Genomic DNA, 15,849 nt, shown 5'->3' on the forward strand with positions numbered 1-15,849 from the left:
ATGATTGGCCAAAACTAACAAAATGAACTTCAACAGGGACAAATGGAAGATACTTCACTTAGGCAGAAAAAAAATGAAAAGCAAAGACACAGAATGGGGGACGCCTGGCTCGACTGCGGCATGTGTGAAAAAGATCTTGGTGTCCTCGTGGATAACAAGTTAAACATGAGCCAACAATGTGATGTGGCGGCTAAAAAAGCCAATGGGATTTTTCCTGCATAAATAGGAGTCTAGTGTTTAGATCCAGGGAAGTCAATTGCTTCAAATTACAGGAAAGGGGATTCCGTCTGAACATTAGGAAAAACTTCCTCACTGTGAGAGCTGTTCAGCAGTGGAACTCTCTGCCTCGGAGTGTGGTGGAGGCTTCTTCTTTGGAGGCTTTTAAACAGAGGCCAGATGGCCATCTGTTGGGGGTGCTTTGAATGCAATTTTCCTGCTTCTTGGCAGAAAGCGATTGGACTGGATGGTCCATGAGGTCTCTTTATGATTCTGTGATTTTATGATTCTATGACACCAGACCTTAGCTCAGCTCTGGCATGTACCTATGAGAAAAAAACAACAACATCAGAAATTTAAGAATCAGAATGTCACACTGGAAAAAAATCTTTCTTTCTACTTCCTTTTTTAACAAAAGTGAATGTCGCTTTTCAGAGCCTCCTCTGTCTGAAGAATAGTTATTCTTAAGAATAACTTACACTTAGGATGGGTACACTTTGGGTACACTTAGGATGGATTACATTAGTTCACGTTGTTGTTGTTGTTGTTGTTGTTTGCTTTCAAGTTGTTTTCAGTTTATGACAGATCCAAGCTGAACCTATCATGGGGTTTCCTTGGGAAGGTTGTTTATAACGGGGTTGCTTTTGCTTTCTTCTGAGGTTGAGTATGACTTGTAAAGGTCACTCAGCACCTTTCCAGGCTGAGCAGGGATTGAAAACTTAGTCTCCAGGGTTGTAGCCCAAAAGCTCAAACCATTGCACCACACTGCCTCATACATGAATTCCTAATGCTTCTCATATCATTTTGCCTCAGGCAAAAAATGTCTTGGGTCAGCCCTGGAGGTGTAGATAATTGGAGTGCATCAGGAAATTAGTTCCCAGCAGCCCCCAATTATTCTCATTTGGAGGGCAAATTCAAGACATGTTTCGTCTGAGACAAGAGTGGCACCCCAAGGAAAATAGTATCACACAAGCCATGTTATTTTGAGACCTGAGGCAGAAAATCTTACAAGAACTCTATCTCTTTGTTGTTGTTCCATATTTGTAAAAAAAAAAAAAAGTAGGATCTAAATTAAACATTGTTATTGTTGTGTGCCTTCAGGTTGCTTCATGCTTCCAATAATGAATTGTAGAAGGGAATCATTGCTTGGCACTAAGAGCCACTTCATCCATACATATATGGTTTCTAATGACTTTGGGATGTTCATGTGAACATACCTGTGGGTAATGCAAAAGATATAGCTCCTGCTTTTGCATTGATATTGTTGTTGTGTGCCCTTAATTCATGCCCAATTTATGGTGACTCCAAAGGGAAGCTATCACCACCACTCCAAGGGCAACTGGCTAGTTTAGAATATGTGAGAAAGATTGTGTGGTACACATCATCCTCTCCCAATGGAAGAAGATGTCTGGGGTGTCTACCATTGCTTCCCAGAATTTGCTACCCAAGGCACTTGCCTCACTTTGCCTATTGTGAGGGATGGTTCTCAATCTGGGCACTTAAAAGGTGATAGAAGCATCATTTTAATTCTCAGCTCTTCTATGATTGTATGGTAAGTTGGGGATGACTATAATAATCTATGATAACTGTCTAATGCTGAACTTGGAGGCTCTTTCAGGGTCTTTTCCAGATGATACCTCACCCTGTGGGTGCTGGAAATGACTTAACCTGGGCCTTGTGGCATGCAACTCAGGTGCTGCACCACCGAGCTTTGGCAAATAATGCACCCAATGGCCTCACTATCAACAATTAAATCTACCTAGCCTGAGATTTTCTACAGTGACTGGCAGTGCCTCTCTCGCAGTTTAGGCTGAGGTCTTTTCCAGGTCTCGGAAGAGTGTATTCGTGCATGTAATAGTTATTGTTATAGAACATCAAGTCACAGTCGGTCTTGAGCCGTGATGGAAACAATGCGCCTTGCAAACAGTCCTCCTTCGCCACCTGGTGGCCATGTGCTGCAAGTACACCCAGAAGAAACACATTTGTCCATCATTGGTTGTTATGCGCACACAGCCGCAGTCATTTTGTGGACCAGATGGCTGCATGGAAAACGTCCAATCATCCCAAACGGTTGGCATATCCATGGCTGCTGTCTATCCCAGTCACACATTCTTCAATGTTTAATGGATGCTAGTTGGCAGGGTTCATTTTATCACCCTTTTTGTTTAACGTAGTGGTTCTCAACCTGGAGTCCCCAGATGTTTTTGGCCTACAACTCCCAGAAATCCCAGACAGTTTACCAGCTGTTAGGATTTCTGGGATTTTAAGGCCAAAAACATTTGGGGACCCCAGGTTGAGAACCATTGGTTTAACGTGATGTGCTGGACGTATCATATACAAACCAGGATGAGAGTCAGAGGATGTAGGCGTGATAACTGGAGAAAGGAACATCAAATATTTAACATATGCAGATGACACCACACTACTAGCAGAAAATAGCAAAGATTTGGAAAGATTACTGAAGAAAGTCAAAGGTAGGTTTACAGCTGAACATTAAGAAAACAAAAATAATGACCACAGTTGATTTATGTTATTTTAAGATCATTTTCACTAACTTGGCAACCACCTTTCTACAAAAGTCAACATTGACACTGAAATACAACACTGCCTGAGCTCTACGAGTGCAGCATTCTTCCAAATGAAGCAGTGAGTGTTTGAGGATCGGGACATCCGTAGGGATATCAAGATGCTTATTTATAAAGCTATTGTCCTCCAACCCTGTTATATGCCTGTGAAATGTGGACTGTCTACAGATGTCACCCTCAACTCCTGGAATGATTCCATCAATGTTGCCCCTGAAAAATCCTGCAAATCTCTTGGGAAGACAGGCAAACTGGCTTAATTAATTGCTGGAAGAAGCAAAGACCACTAGCAATGAAGCGATGTTCCTACGCCATCAACTCCGCTGGACTGGCCACGTTGTCCGAATGTCTGATCACCATCTCCCAAAGCAGTTACTATACTTTCAACTCAAGAATGGAAAACAGAAGGTTGGGGAACAGGAAAAGAGATTTAAAGATGGGCTGAAATCTAACATTAAAAACTGCTATAGACACCGAGAACTAGGAAGTCCTGGCCCTTGAGTGCTCTAGCTGGAGGTCAGCTGTGACCAGCAGTGCTGTGGAATTTGAAGAGGCATGAATGGAGGGTGAAAGGGAGAAACATGCCGAGAGGAAGGCATGTCAAGCCGACCCTGATCAAGACCGCCTTCCAGCTGGAAACAGATGTCCTCACTGTGGAAGAACATGTGGGTCAAGAATAGGGCTCTACAGTCACCTACGGACCTACCATCAAGACACAGCACTTAGAAGGTCATCATTTTCACATGGAGCCTCCAGTGGCCTAGGGGATAAAAGCCTTGTGAGTTGAAGGTTGGGTTGCTGACCTGAAGACTGCCAGGTTCGAATCCCACCCGGGGACAGCGCGGACGAGCTCCCTCTATCTGCTCCAGCTCCATGCAGGGACATGAGAGAAGCCTCCCACAAGGATGGTAAAACATCAAAACATCCGGGCGTCCCTTGGGCAACGTCCTTGCAGACGGCCAATTCTCTCACTCCAGAAGTGACTCAGGTTGCTCCTGACATGAAAAAAAAATCATTTTCACACAACAAAGGATCGCCTAAGTACTTATTTTAAGATATACGATGAAGGCGTTGAAATAGTTCTAGATTTTCCATACCTTCAATCAGTCATTAATCAGAATGGAAAGGCAGGAAGAAAGGGAAAGGAAAGAGTAAAAGGTATGAGGGATGGGGAGGAAAGAAAGAGAAAGAAGGGAGGGAAGAGAAAGGAAGGAATGAGAAAGGACAGAAAAAGAGAAGAGAGAGGAAGATGTATGAGGGAAAGCAAAGGAAAAAGACAAGAGAGGGAGAAGGCGTATGAGGGGAAAGAGAGGAATTAAGGAAAGAAAGAGCCACAGAGATAACCTGCCCACCATTGCCAGGGAGTTGACATGGAGTCATTGTGAGGTAGGCCTTCTCAGAGCCGGAGAAGGGAGAAAGTAGGCAACAGTCCCAAAGACACCTGGGCAATGCCGGGTATATTTATTAGTCCAGAAATATTTCCCAGCTCTAGTCAAGGACTATCCAGATATGAACAGAGCACTGGGATGTGATTCCTGAGTAATTCTTCTTAAGGGAAGCAGTGAATAATTTTGGTAATTTTTTTCACACTGGGAGAAAAAGTCTTTGAATCCACAAGGGATGCCTTCTCAGATGTTGTGTGAACACACAAACCAGTGGGAAATAGTGAACCTTCTTGAAATGAAGGACTTCCAGCCCAAAAATATCCTGGAGGACGTAGAAAATGTCATTTTGTGGCAAGTGGGTAAATGAAACCACAGGTATCAGCCCTGTGGGTATAGGAGTCATACCATATTTACACCATTTGCCTGCTGTGTTTTTTGGCATTTCTCCTAAAAGTCCAAAATAAAGATAGCGATTTCCGATGGATGGATTCAAGAAAACACGGTCTGTCACCTGCAAATGGCAACAGATGAGGTGCACAGAAAAAGATGAGACCCAGAGTAGCAACATTTCTGCCAGCTCTGGTGACACACATATACAGAAGTGTGTATGTTTGTGTGTGCAGAGAGAGAGACTCTTTTCATATGCACATATGCTCAAAAATGGCAAATGTTTTATTTTGTTCCACAACAGAAAATGTGTGGGAAAATAACATCACAATCCCGCTTCCAAACACGACTGAGCAAAATATAGAAAATCATAAATAAACATCTAGCTATATCTATGCCGACCTATTAAAATATTAAACCGCACACAGCTGTGATCTGCTAGTTATGTTTCATGGTCTGCTGGGTGTTCAGCACCTGCCTTGCTGGCAGAACTCAGACTTTTATTGAACCCAGGCTTGAAGAAGTTACCTTTTTAGACTACAGCCGTTGTCCCCACCCCTAAAAAGCTCCAGCCTAATGAGGATTCTGGAAACTGTAATCCAAAAATGTAACATTCCCATGCTGTGCATTTGGCTGCTAACCCACACTTATTTAGGGGTGCATTTACACTGTAGAATTAATGCAGTTTGATACCAGTTTGACTGCCAAAGCTATGGAATTGTGGGAGTTGAAGTTTGGTCTGGCACCAACACTAGACGGCAAAGAAGGCTAAATGCCTTGTAAAACTATAACTTCCATGATCCCATAGCATAGAGCCATAGCTGTTAATGTGGCATCAAACTGCATTAATTTTACAGTGTAGATGCATTACATACAAAGGTATAGTAAACAGTGCCCCTTATATAAAAGGGCACAAACAAGATTTGCCTTGTTTTGGAAATTTTGAGAGAGGAAATTTTCAAGCCAAGGATAGCTGAATCTGTGGGGGCAGAAACCAGGGATACAGAGGCCCAACCGGATTAAGAATCGCAATACTATTATTATTATTATTATTATTATTATTATTATTATTATTATTATTATTATTTTATTATGACTCAGCAAACAAGATAGACATGCTGGATTTCGTATCACAAAATCACAAGTCGAACACTTCCCAAGTGTCGAGGACTGTGTGATGTATTTTCGAATGAGGCGTGCAGATCCCAGTAGGGTGTCCTTTTGCAGTTGACAGATCGTAATTTTGTCAATGTCTATTGTTTCCAAATGCCGGCTGAGCTCTTTTGGCATGGCACACAAGGTGCCAATCACCACATCATCATCATCATCATCATCATCATTATCATCATCATCATCATCATTTGATACACAATAGGATTAGTGCACAGCAAACAAGATCACTATGCTGGTTGTTGTATTGGCTCACACTTCGGATTACGTGATGTGTTGGTGAATAATGCGTGCAGATCCAAGTAGGGTGGCCTTTTGCAGCTGGCAGATGGTAATTTTGTCAGCACTGAGGTTTTCAAGTGCTGGCCAAGGTCTTTAGGTATTGCATTCAGTGTGCCAATCACCATTAGAGCCACCTTTACTGGTTTGTGCCAAAGTCTTTGCAGTTCGATCTTTAAATCCTCGTATTGTGTCAGCTTTTCCAGTTGCTTCTCGTCAGTCCTGCTGTCACCTGGGATTGCAACATTGACAATTGTTTTTTAACACGATCATGAAGTCAAGAGTATTGTGCTCCATAACTCTGTCAGTCTGAACTCAGAAGTCCCAGAGTAGTTTTATGTTTTCATTTTCTGCAACTTTTTCAGGCTTGTGATCCCACCATTTTTTGACACAGGCAGATGGTATTTGTGGCACAAGTTTCAATGGATCATCTGAGCAATGGTATTATGCCTCTGCTTGTACTCTGCGTGATCTTCTTGCAGCAGCTGCGTATGTAATCCATCATTTTGCCTGCTTCCTTGCAGAGTCTGCACTTGGGATCTGTCGTCAACTTTTCAATTCTGATTTTGATGGCATTCGTTCAAATTGTTTGTTCTTGAGCTGCAAGAATCAGGCCCTCCATCTTCTTTTTCAAAGTTCCATTTGTGAAATCACAAGTCGAACACTTCCCAAGTGTCTAGCACTGTGTGATGTTTTCGGATGATGCGTGCAGTTCCCAGTAGGGTGGCCTTTTGCAGTTGGCAGATCGTGATTTTGTCAATGTCTATTGTTTCCAAATGCTGGCTGAGATCTTTATTATTATTATTATTATTATTATTATTATTATTATTATTATTATTTCTATTTATACCCCGGTTTTTCTCTCCACAAAGGAGACTTAAAGAGACTCAAGGCGACAACACAAAGGTTATTTGGACATTTAAAAAACTACAATAACAAACACCAAAACCTCTTAACTTGGATGTTTAATTTTATTTTAATATTTGCATGCTGGAGACATTAAATTGCATTTTAATGTTGTGAGCCGCTTTGTGTCTCAATCAAGAAATATCAGTGGGAATAATAATAATAATAATAATAATAATAATAATAATAATAATAATAATAATAATAATATCCTCTTTATCCTGCCAGGAGGTATCCTAAGAAAAGTGACAATAAACTGTCCCAGTTTCAACAACCTCTCTTTACTTTACAAAAAAAGTTTACAGAACATGTGGCTCTCCAGATTTATTTTATTTATCATGTCATAAGCGAACCGAGGGTACAGTTGTAATGTATTTAAAAACACAAACAAAGTTTAAAACTTGGCATTATACTAAATGTTCTTTGACCAGTAGCTGGCCACTTGGAGTGCCTCTGGTGTTGCTATAAGAAGGTCCTCCATTGTGCATGTGGCAGGGCTCAGGTTGCATTGTAGTAAGTGGTCTGTGGTTTGCTCTTCTCCACATTGTTGTGGACTCCACTTTGTAGCCCCATTTCCTAAGATTGGCTCTGCATCTTGTGGTGCCAGAGCGCAGTCTGTTCAGCACCTGCCAAGTCGCCCGGGGGGAGGGGGGTCTCTCATCCGGTATCAGCCATGGCTTAAGATTCTGGGTTTTAGCCTACCACTTTTGGACTCTTGCTTACTGAAGTGTTCCTGCCAGTATCTCTGTAGATCTTAGAAAACTATTTCTTGATTTAAGGCGATGGCTTGCTGGCTGATATGGGCTGAACAGGAGATGGGCTGGAGATGTCAATGCCTTGGTCCTTTCATTATTGGCTGCTACTTCCTGGCGGATGTCAGGTGGTGCAATATCGGCTAAACAGTATAATTTCTCCAGTGGTGTGGGAGTAGACATCCTGTGATAATGCAGCATACTGTATCTCATTAAGAGCCACATCCACTATTTTAACGTGGTGAGATGTGTTCCACACTGGCATGAGGATTCAGAAGCAGAGTAGCAAAGCACAAGGACAGATGTCTTCACTGACTCTCCAGATGACAAATGGGTTGAAAATCCCATAATTCCTCATTATTATCTAGGGCTGATGGAAGTTGCAATTCAGCAACATCCAAAGGACCACATACTCTGCACTCACTGTTCCAATAAAGTCATTGCTGCCAGTCCAACTCTATGTTTTATTCTCCGAAACCTTCTAGAAGTAAAGTTGCTTTTAACAACCCGCTGTGTTTGGGGGCACGGGGCTGGCCATTAGGTTTTAGGTGCCATTAAGGAGAGCAGAGTGATGGGAGGTAGCCAAATCTGACCCGTGGGGCACTCCTCGCCAGGAAGATGGCCTACCCCAGGGAAATGAATGGGAAATGTCAAAGAAAGGGGTACATGCACTTGTGCATTGCTCACGTATTTCAGCAAAGCCAGGAGAATATATTGATCCTGGTGCTCCGTTGTTACTCAGCCATTGTTCATGGGCGATGGCTGCATTCCTTTTGGGTTTTCCAACTTGACACTCAGAAGCCTTGCACCAATTCTGAGGTTGGATCTACACTTTAGAATCAATGCAGTTTGACACCACTTTTACTGCCATGCCTCAGTGCTATGGAATCCTGGAATTTATAATTTTGTGAGGCATCTGTTTTCTTTGGCAGAGAATGCCAAAGACTTTGCAAAACCACAACTCCCATGATCCCATCGTATTGAGCTATAGTTGTTAAAGTAGTATCAAACTGTATTAATTCTATATTAAAGCAAAACGAAGCAGCTGCCTCAGGTCACATCGGTCAAGAGGTGTTAGCAGAGCATTAGAGAGATGTGACTTCAGCAAACCTACTGCCTTCAGGTGTATGTGTGTGCTAGGTCAGGGGTCCCCAAACTAAGGTCCTCCAAGGTCATTTACCTGGCCCCCGCCCTCAGTTTTATAATATATTTTATATCATTTTAAATAATATAATTTATTGTATATACATATAATATTGATAATAATATTGTAATGTTATACGATATAATACTAATAATACCATATAATAATATTAATTATATGATATATATTATATATAATATTACAGTATAGTGGTATAGTTCAATATAGTAATATATAATGCTAATATTGTGCTATGCTAATAATATAATATATTGTATGTACATACAGCTGGTCTGAGTCCCCTTCGGGGTGAGAAGGGCGAGATATAAATGTAATAAATAAATGTAGTAAATGAATAAATAAATAATTTTAGACTTGGGCTCGCCCAAAGTCAGAAGTGACTTGAAGGCACACAACAACAACAATACTAATTAACTTGACTATCTCATTGGCCAGAAGCAGGCCCACACTTTCCACTGAAATCCTGATAGGTTTATGTTGGTTACAATTGTTTTCATTTTTAAATATTGTATTGTATTGTTCTTTCATTGTTGTTGTTTTGCACTACAAATAAGACATGTGCAGTGTGCATAGGAATTTGTTCGTTTTTTTTTTTCCAAATGATAATTTGGCCCCTCCACAGTCTGAAGGATTGTGGACCGGCGCTCTGCTTTAAAAGTTTGAGGAGCCCTGTGCTAGGTAAAGGTAAAGGTTTTTCCCTGACATTAAGTCCAGTCGTGACCGATTCTGGGTGTTGGTGCTCATCTCCACTTCTAAGCCGAAGAGCCCGTGTTGTCCCTAAACACCTCCAAGGTCATGTGGCCGGCATGACTACATGGAGCGCCGTTACCTTCCCGCCAGAGCGGTACCTATCGATCTACTCACATTTGCATGTTTTCGAACTGCTAGTTTGGCAGGAGCTGGGGCTAACAGCGGGCACTCATTCCGCTCCTGGGATTGAACCTGCGACCTTTTGGTCCGCAAGTTCAGCAGCTCAGCGCTTTAACACACTGTGCTAGTAGAGATTAAAGGATGCAGACTGGCTTAATTTCAGTTCATTTTTGTACCTAGAATGGGAGTTTGTTCCCTTCAGTTTGCTTTAACTCAAGACAGCTTTAGAGCCTGGCTATGTATTGCATCTACACATTTCCGATCCATACATCCTTTCTTCTTTCCTCTGAAAATGCTCCTGTTTTTCCTCAAGAGGAAACTAGGTCAAATCCAAGAGGTCCCCCCTCCTTCTGGAAATGACAACAGCTAACATTTTTAGGGGCTTGTTATTCTCATAGCAACAGCCATCATCACATTCTTCAGTTCTTTCCCTTCCTCTGAGGCGCATGTCCCACTCTCTCCAGCAGAGGGCAGCCCTGTCTGTTCGCCTTTCTACATGCAAGGAAAGCTGATCACCAGCATCCCTGTGTGTCTGTATACCTTCAATGCACCTGTCAGTTTATGGTGACCCCATTAATTTTCTGTGGTTTTCATAAGCAAGGAATATTCAGAGGTGCTTTGTGATTGCCTTCCTCTGAAATACAGCAACTGGTATCCCCTGGTGGTCTCCCATTCAAATACGAACCACCCCTGGCCCTGCTTAGCATCCATAATCTTGTGTCTTCTGGGTATTTCAGCTGCAGTTGCTATTAAAGATCCCATCTAATGCAGTTTCAAAACAGTATGGAAGAAAGTGGTTTCACTGTGCAGGTAGGAAATCTTGGAACCAGTTTGAGGTCCAAACAGGGATTACACAAACTACAGATCAGTGGTGCATAGAATAATTAAAAGGAAAATAGAAATAGATAAAGGAATAATTGGGCTATTGTATGATGTACTAATCACATTAACTTGCAATACAAAAATAACCATTATAGATAATTGGAAACAGGAAAAAAAACTTCACTGAGAAATTAATTGGGACTTGGATTGACAATATTCATAAAATTAAGCATATAAGGATTAAAGAAACACAAAGGAAAATAATATCTAAATGGTATAGAACCCCACTCCAAGTATCACATATAACGGGAAATACTTCAAATAAGTGTTGGCATAACTGTGGGGAAATAGGTACATTTTCCCACATGTGGTGGGACTGTAGAAAAATTCAGAACTTCTATAGAAAAATAAGAAAAATAATGGAAGAAATAATAGGGAAAGAATTAATATGGGACAAAGCTAGATACATGTCTCTCACAGTAAAGGTAAGGGAAGATAACAATAATTGGATAGAGATTCTAAAATATATGACAGCCGCAATACAAGCCACGATAGCCTGAGGATGGAGGGATGATACAAAATGGGATGTAGAAACCTGGTGGGCTTATATATCAGAATATATAATTAACAATTTCATCATTCAAAAGAAAAAAATATATATACAAATAGCCTAAAAGATCAAGACTGGTTAAGGAAATGGACTATTCTAATCGACAAAATAGACGGAGACGAAAGATACCGCACCTTGAACCAGGCGTTCCACACGATTAAACTGATGTATTGACAATTTTGAATGGCTGTTCCAGGGGAGTGGGGGGTATGGGGGGAGGGTGGGGGTGGAGGGTGATACATTTCTAAGGACTGTTTAAAATGTCATTTAAGGAATAGTTACCTTTGGAACAATGTATACTGAAATAAGTTATGTATGGCAAAAATAGTTAATTGTTATGATGTATCAAAAAGAAATTAAAAAAAAAGATCAGTGGTGCACACTTTTGTGGGGGTTTGTTGTCAAGCTGTTGCAGTTTGAAACCAGCATTGAACAGCATTAAATGTGGTCAGTGTAAATAGAGCCTTAATGATCAATATTGTCATCTGAATTCTGGATACCCTGAATGTGCTCTCTCAAGCCAAACAAAAGAAAACAATTCAGGAAAGAAGACACAAGAACTTTATTTCTTATTTGTACAAACAGGAAGTCACTAGCACAGAGCTTAGTGAATTCCTACCAAACCTGTTTCTGGTAGAATTTTAAGTACTTGCATGTTGTTCTCTAACTGGCTAATTTTCAGTATTTTGCATGCTTCTAATTGGCTATTGTCTTGTATGCACAAGTGTGTTCCCTGATAGGCGTTTGTCTGTATGTTTGGCTTTTGTAACTTTTCTTTCTTAAAACAAAGGGGTTATGTTTAGCCAGACAGAAAAATGCGTACTTGGCATAAACTAGAATTTATCTCATGGTATTTGCTCACTCAGTGTGTCTAACTTATCGCTCTCATATTTATTTGTAGAAATATTAATGCTGTGACTTGAGGTGAAAAAATCTCTTGTGTCCAACCTATCAGTATGTTTGCATTTGTGTAACTATGCAACATGTAAATTCTGACACAGATGTGTTCCTCTGTTATTCCTCACCATCCTTTCTTTTAACATGAATCTACAGGAACAACTCCCTTCTTAACTACGGTTCTCTTGTAGCAATTAAAGCACTGAACTGGGACATGGGGAGACTGCATTTTGAGTCCCAACTGAGCATGAAACTAAGTGGTTTACTAAGAACATGCCTTGTTCTCAATTGAGGCCCCAACTACACTGATAATTTATTTATTTATTCATTTGTTTGTTTACTGTATTTATATTCTGCCCTTCTCACCCTGAAGGGGACTCAGGGTGGATCTCAGAACATGCATATGCGACAAACATTCAATGTCGTTTACACACTGACAAGACAGACAATTGTACATAGATAGAGGTATATATAGGCTTTTCCCATCTTTGGCATCGTGGAGGCTTGTACTTGGTTCCGGCCATGCAAGAGCTTTGTTTGTAAACTTCCTCCTTGATCGAATCACCTGTATTTTCTGGCATTTCCTTATGAATGCCTTAAAATACCTCCCCGCTTTTAAGCGGTACCTATTTATCTACTCACATTTTGCTTTCGAACAGCTAGGTAGGCAGAAGCTGGGCTAAAGGCCAGGAGCTCACTCTGACCCAGGTATCAAACTGTCAACTTTTCAACTGATAAGATTTCCTACAGCTGGTGTTTAACCTGCTGTGCTAAAGCCTGGCCCTAATGCAGTTCAAAGTTAGCTTTGAACTATAGTGATCGGACAACAAACTTCCACAAAAGGATGTGAAAGGAAGCCTGTCAGATTGGTGTAGGCTTAAAGCCTGACTCAACTATGAAACCTCACTTTGTGGTTTTAGCACTATTACTCTTTCTCAGCCTAGCCTGCCTCACAGGGTTGTTGTGGCAATAGGTGCAGGGAGACTTTCATATAATCCCTGCCCTGAATTCCTTGGAAAAAGTAAGCTGAGAGTAATAAATACCCCTATTCTTTAAAAAAGAAAAGCATTTGGACTTGAGTATCACATTTTGATCTGAGATGAGTAGCTATACTCTGGGTGTAGTGATTGGGGCGGGAATGGGGGTCTTGCATCCTTCATTTGATCAAGTGAAATTTTCTTTCATTTAATGCTATTTTATAGAGACTGATTATTCAACTATTCTGTCCCTCCCATACTCTATTTTTGTCCCAGCTCATTCAATGAAAATTGTCTCACTATATCCCTGGCTTTTTTTTCCGCGTCAGAAGCGAGTTGAGAGCATACTACAAGTCTCTTCTGGTGTGAGAGAATTGGCTGTCTAAAGCAGTGGTTCTCAACCTGTGGGTCACCAGATGTTTTGGCCTTCGACTTCCAGAAATCCTAACAGCTGATAAATTGACTGGGATTTCTGGGAGTTGTAGGCCAAAACACCTGGGGACCCACAGGTTGAGAACATTGGTCTACAGAGACATTGCCCAGGGGATGCCCGGATGTGCTACCATCCTGCTGGGAGGCTTCTCTCATGTCCCCACAAGCTAGAGCTGACAGATGGGAGCTCACCCCATCTCACGAATTTGAAGTGGCAACTTTCAGGTCAGCAACCAAATCTTCAGGTCAGCAGTCCAGCTGGCACAGGGTTTAACCCATTGTGCCATCGCGGGTCCTATATAACCCTGGTGAAATAAAAGCACTTTGCACATCCGCAGATGCTGCTTTATGGCTTGAAGTGTTTCCAAGAGATGGGAAACAGGCAGGAGATGTGGGAATGGGTCATGGCTGGGTGGGATAGGACTTGATCCCTTATATTTTGGCTAAGACACAGTTCAGAATGGAAGTTCCAGTGAGACGATATTTCTATGCTCAGACATATTGATACCAAAACCATATATAGTAGGACCCTCTTACTATTGATGCAGCCTCCATCAGCCATGTACCATCCAAAACCCATCATCTAGAGAAGTGGTTCTCAACTTGTGGGTCCCCAGATGTTTTGGCCTTCAACTCCCAGAAACCCTAACAGCTGGTAAACTGGTTGGGATTTCTGGGAGCTGTAAGGCCAAAACACCTGGGGACACACAGGTTGAGAACCACTGGTCTAGAGACTGGATGGCCATCTATCAGGAATGCTTTGGTTGCATATTCTTACATGACAGGGGGTTGGACTAGATGGTCCTTGTGGTCTCTTCCAACTCTATCCCTAGCTAGCAAGTCCATGATGGAGACAGTGGGTGTTGCAGTTCAATATATCTTGAGGGTATCTCATGGGGCTGGGGAGGGAGTTGCTCATACAAGGAAGGGTTCTGTGCATGCTCAAAGGCACTCTTCCTTTAGTGATATCTTCACATGGTGCAAAGATGATATCTTTGCATTGCTGAGGGAAGAAAGGTTCGAGGCGGGCTTTCTATTCCTCCATTTCAGGTTCCTTCCTCCCCATCTTGCCACACTCTCCCCAAAACCCCAAGGAGAGCTTCTGCCTCAGTGTGTGTGTGTGTGTGTGTGTGTGTGTGTGTGTGTGGTTATTGCCGTTTAGCATTCCATCACGCACTCGCTTCCCCCTAATCACTGCTAGGAAACCGGTGCCTTTACCGGCAACTTCAGACCTGCCAGGAACAGCTAACAGCCCTGACTGTGCATGATTAGCTCATAAACACCACCCAAGCCAGGAAGAGAAGAAAGCGGAGTGCCAGGATGCTTGGGTTCTCTGGCCAGGGAGATGTGTCTATATGGGGAAACTGGGGGGGGGGGGGTGTCCTAGAACCGGGGAAGAGAGCAAGGCACAGTTCGAGTGCCAAGGATCCAAGAAATGATGGAGCGAGGAGGAGGGGAAGGGGAGGCGGCGGAGATCTGTGGGTGGATCTGTGGCTTTCCTGGGCAGAGAGCCTTGGAAAGGTGAGTAGGTGGAAGACGGAATATTACAACCACAACATAGAGACCCTCCCCACTGCCTGTATGCACACCACTGGCTGCCTTTTATTTATTTTCCAGTCCCAATTCAAGGTGTATACCATCACATATAAAGCCCTAAATGGTTTGGGACCCACCTACCTTCGTGACCGTATCTCCTACCACAAGCCTACACGATCCCTTCGCTCATCAGGGGAAGCTCTCCTGTCCCCACTCCCGATATCCCAGACCCACCTTGTGGGAACAAGGGAGAGGGCCTTTTCAGCTGTGGCCCCCCGATTGTGGAATTCTCTGCCGGCGGAGATTAGGCAAGCCCCCACACTAGCAGCCTTCAAGAAAGACTTGAAAACATGGCTCTTTCGCTGCGCTTTTGGAAAGCAACCATTTTATATTTCTTTTCCGTTGCTCCCCCTAATATCTATCCTCCAGAATACCCCACTCCCTTATGACCCTGTTCGCTGTGGTTTTTATTTTTATGTCTTTCTCACCCCGAGTTTTAACTTAATGTTCATGTGGTCTGCCCTTGTTTTTATTGTCTCCTTGTTTTATTTTGTAATGGATATTATTTACTGTATTGTTTATTGTAGTGTGTTGTGCTGTTCTTTTATATGCTGTTTACATTGTATTGTTTTGGGCGTGGCCCCATGTAAGCCGCCCCGAGTCCCCATTGGGGAGATGGTGGCGGGGTATAAATAAAGTTTTATTATTATTATTATTATTACTATACCCATGGGCATTCATCAAGCTCATGCTTCAAGGGGGTGGTAATGACAGCCAGCAATGAAAATGAATTCCAAAATAGAAATTTGATACATGTGAACAATGAACATGATATTATTGTGCACACACAACTTTCAGGTACA

The sequence above is a fragment of the Anolis carolinensis genome, chromosome 6, assembly GCF_035594765.1.
Source record: "Anolis carolinensis isolate JA03-04 chromosome 6, rAnoCar3.1.pri, whole genome shotgun sequence".
NCBI lineage: Eukaryota > Metazoa > Chordata > Lepidosauria > Squamata > Dactyloidae > Anolis > Anolis carolinensis.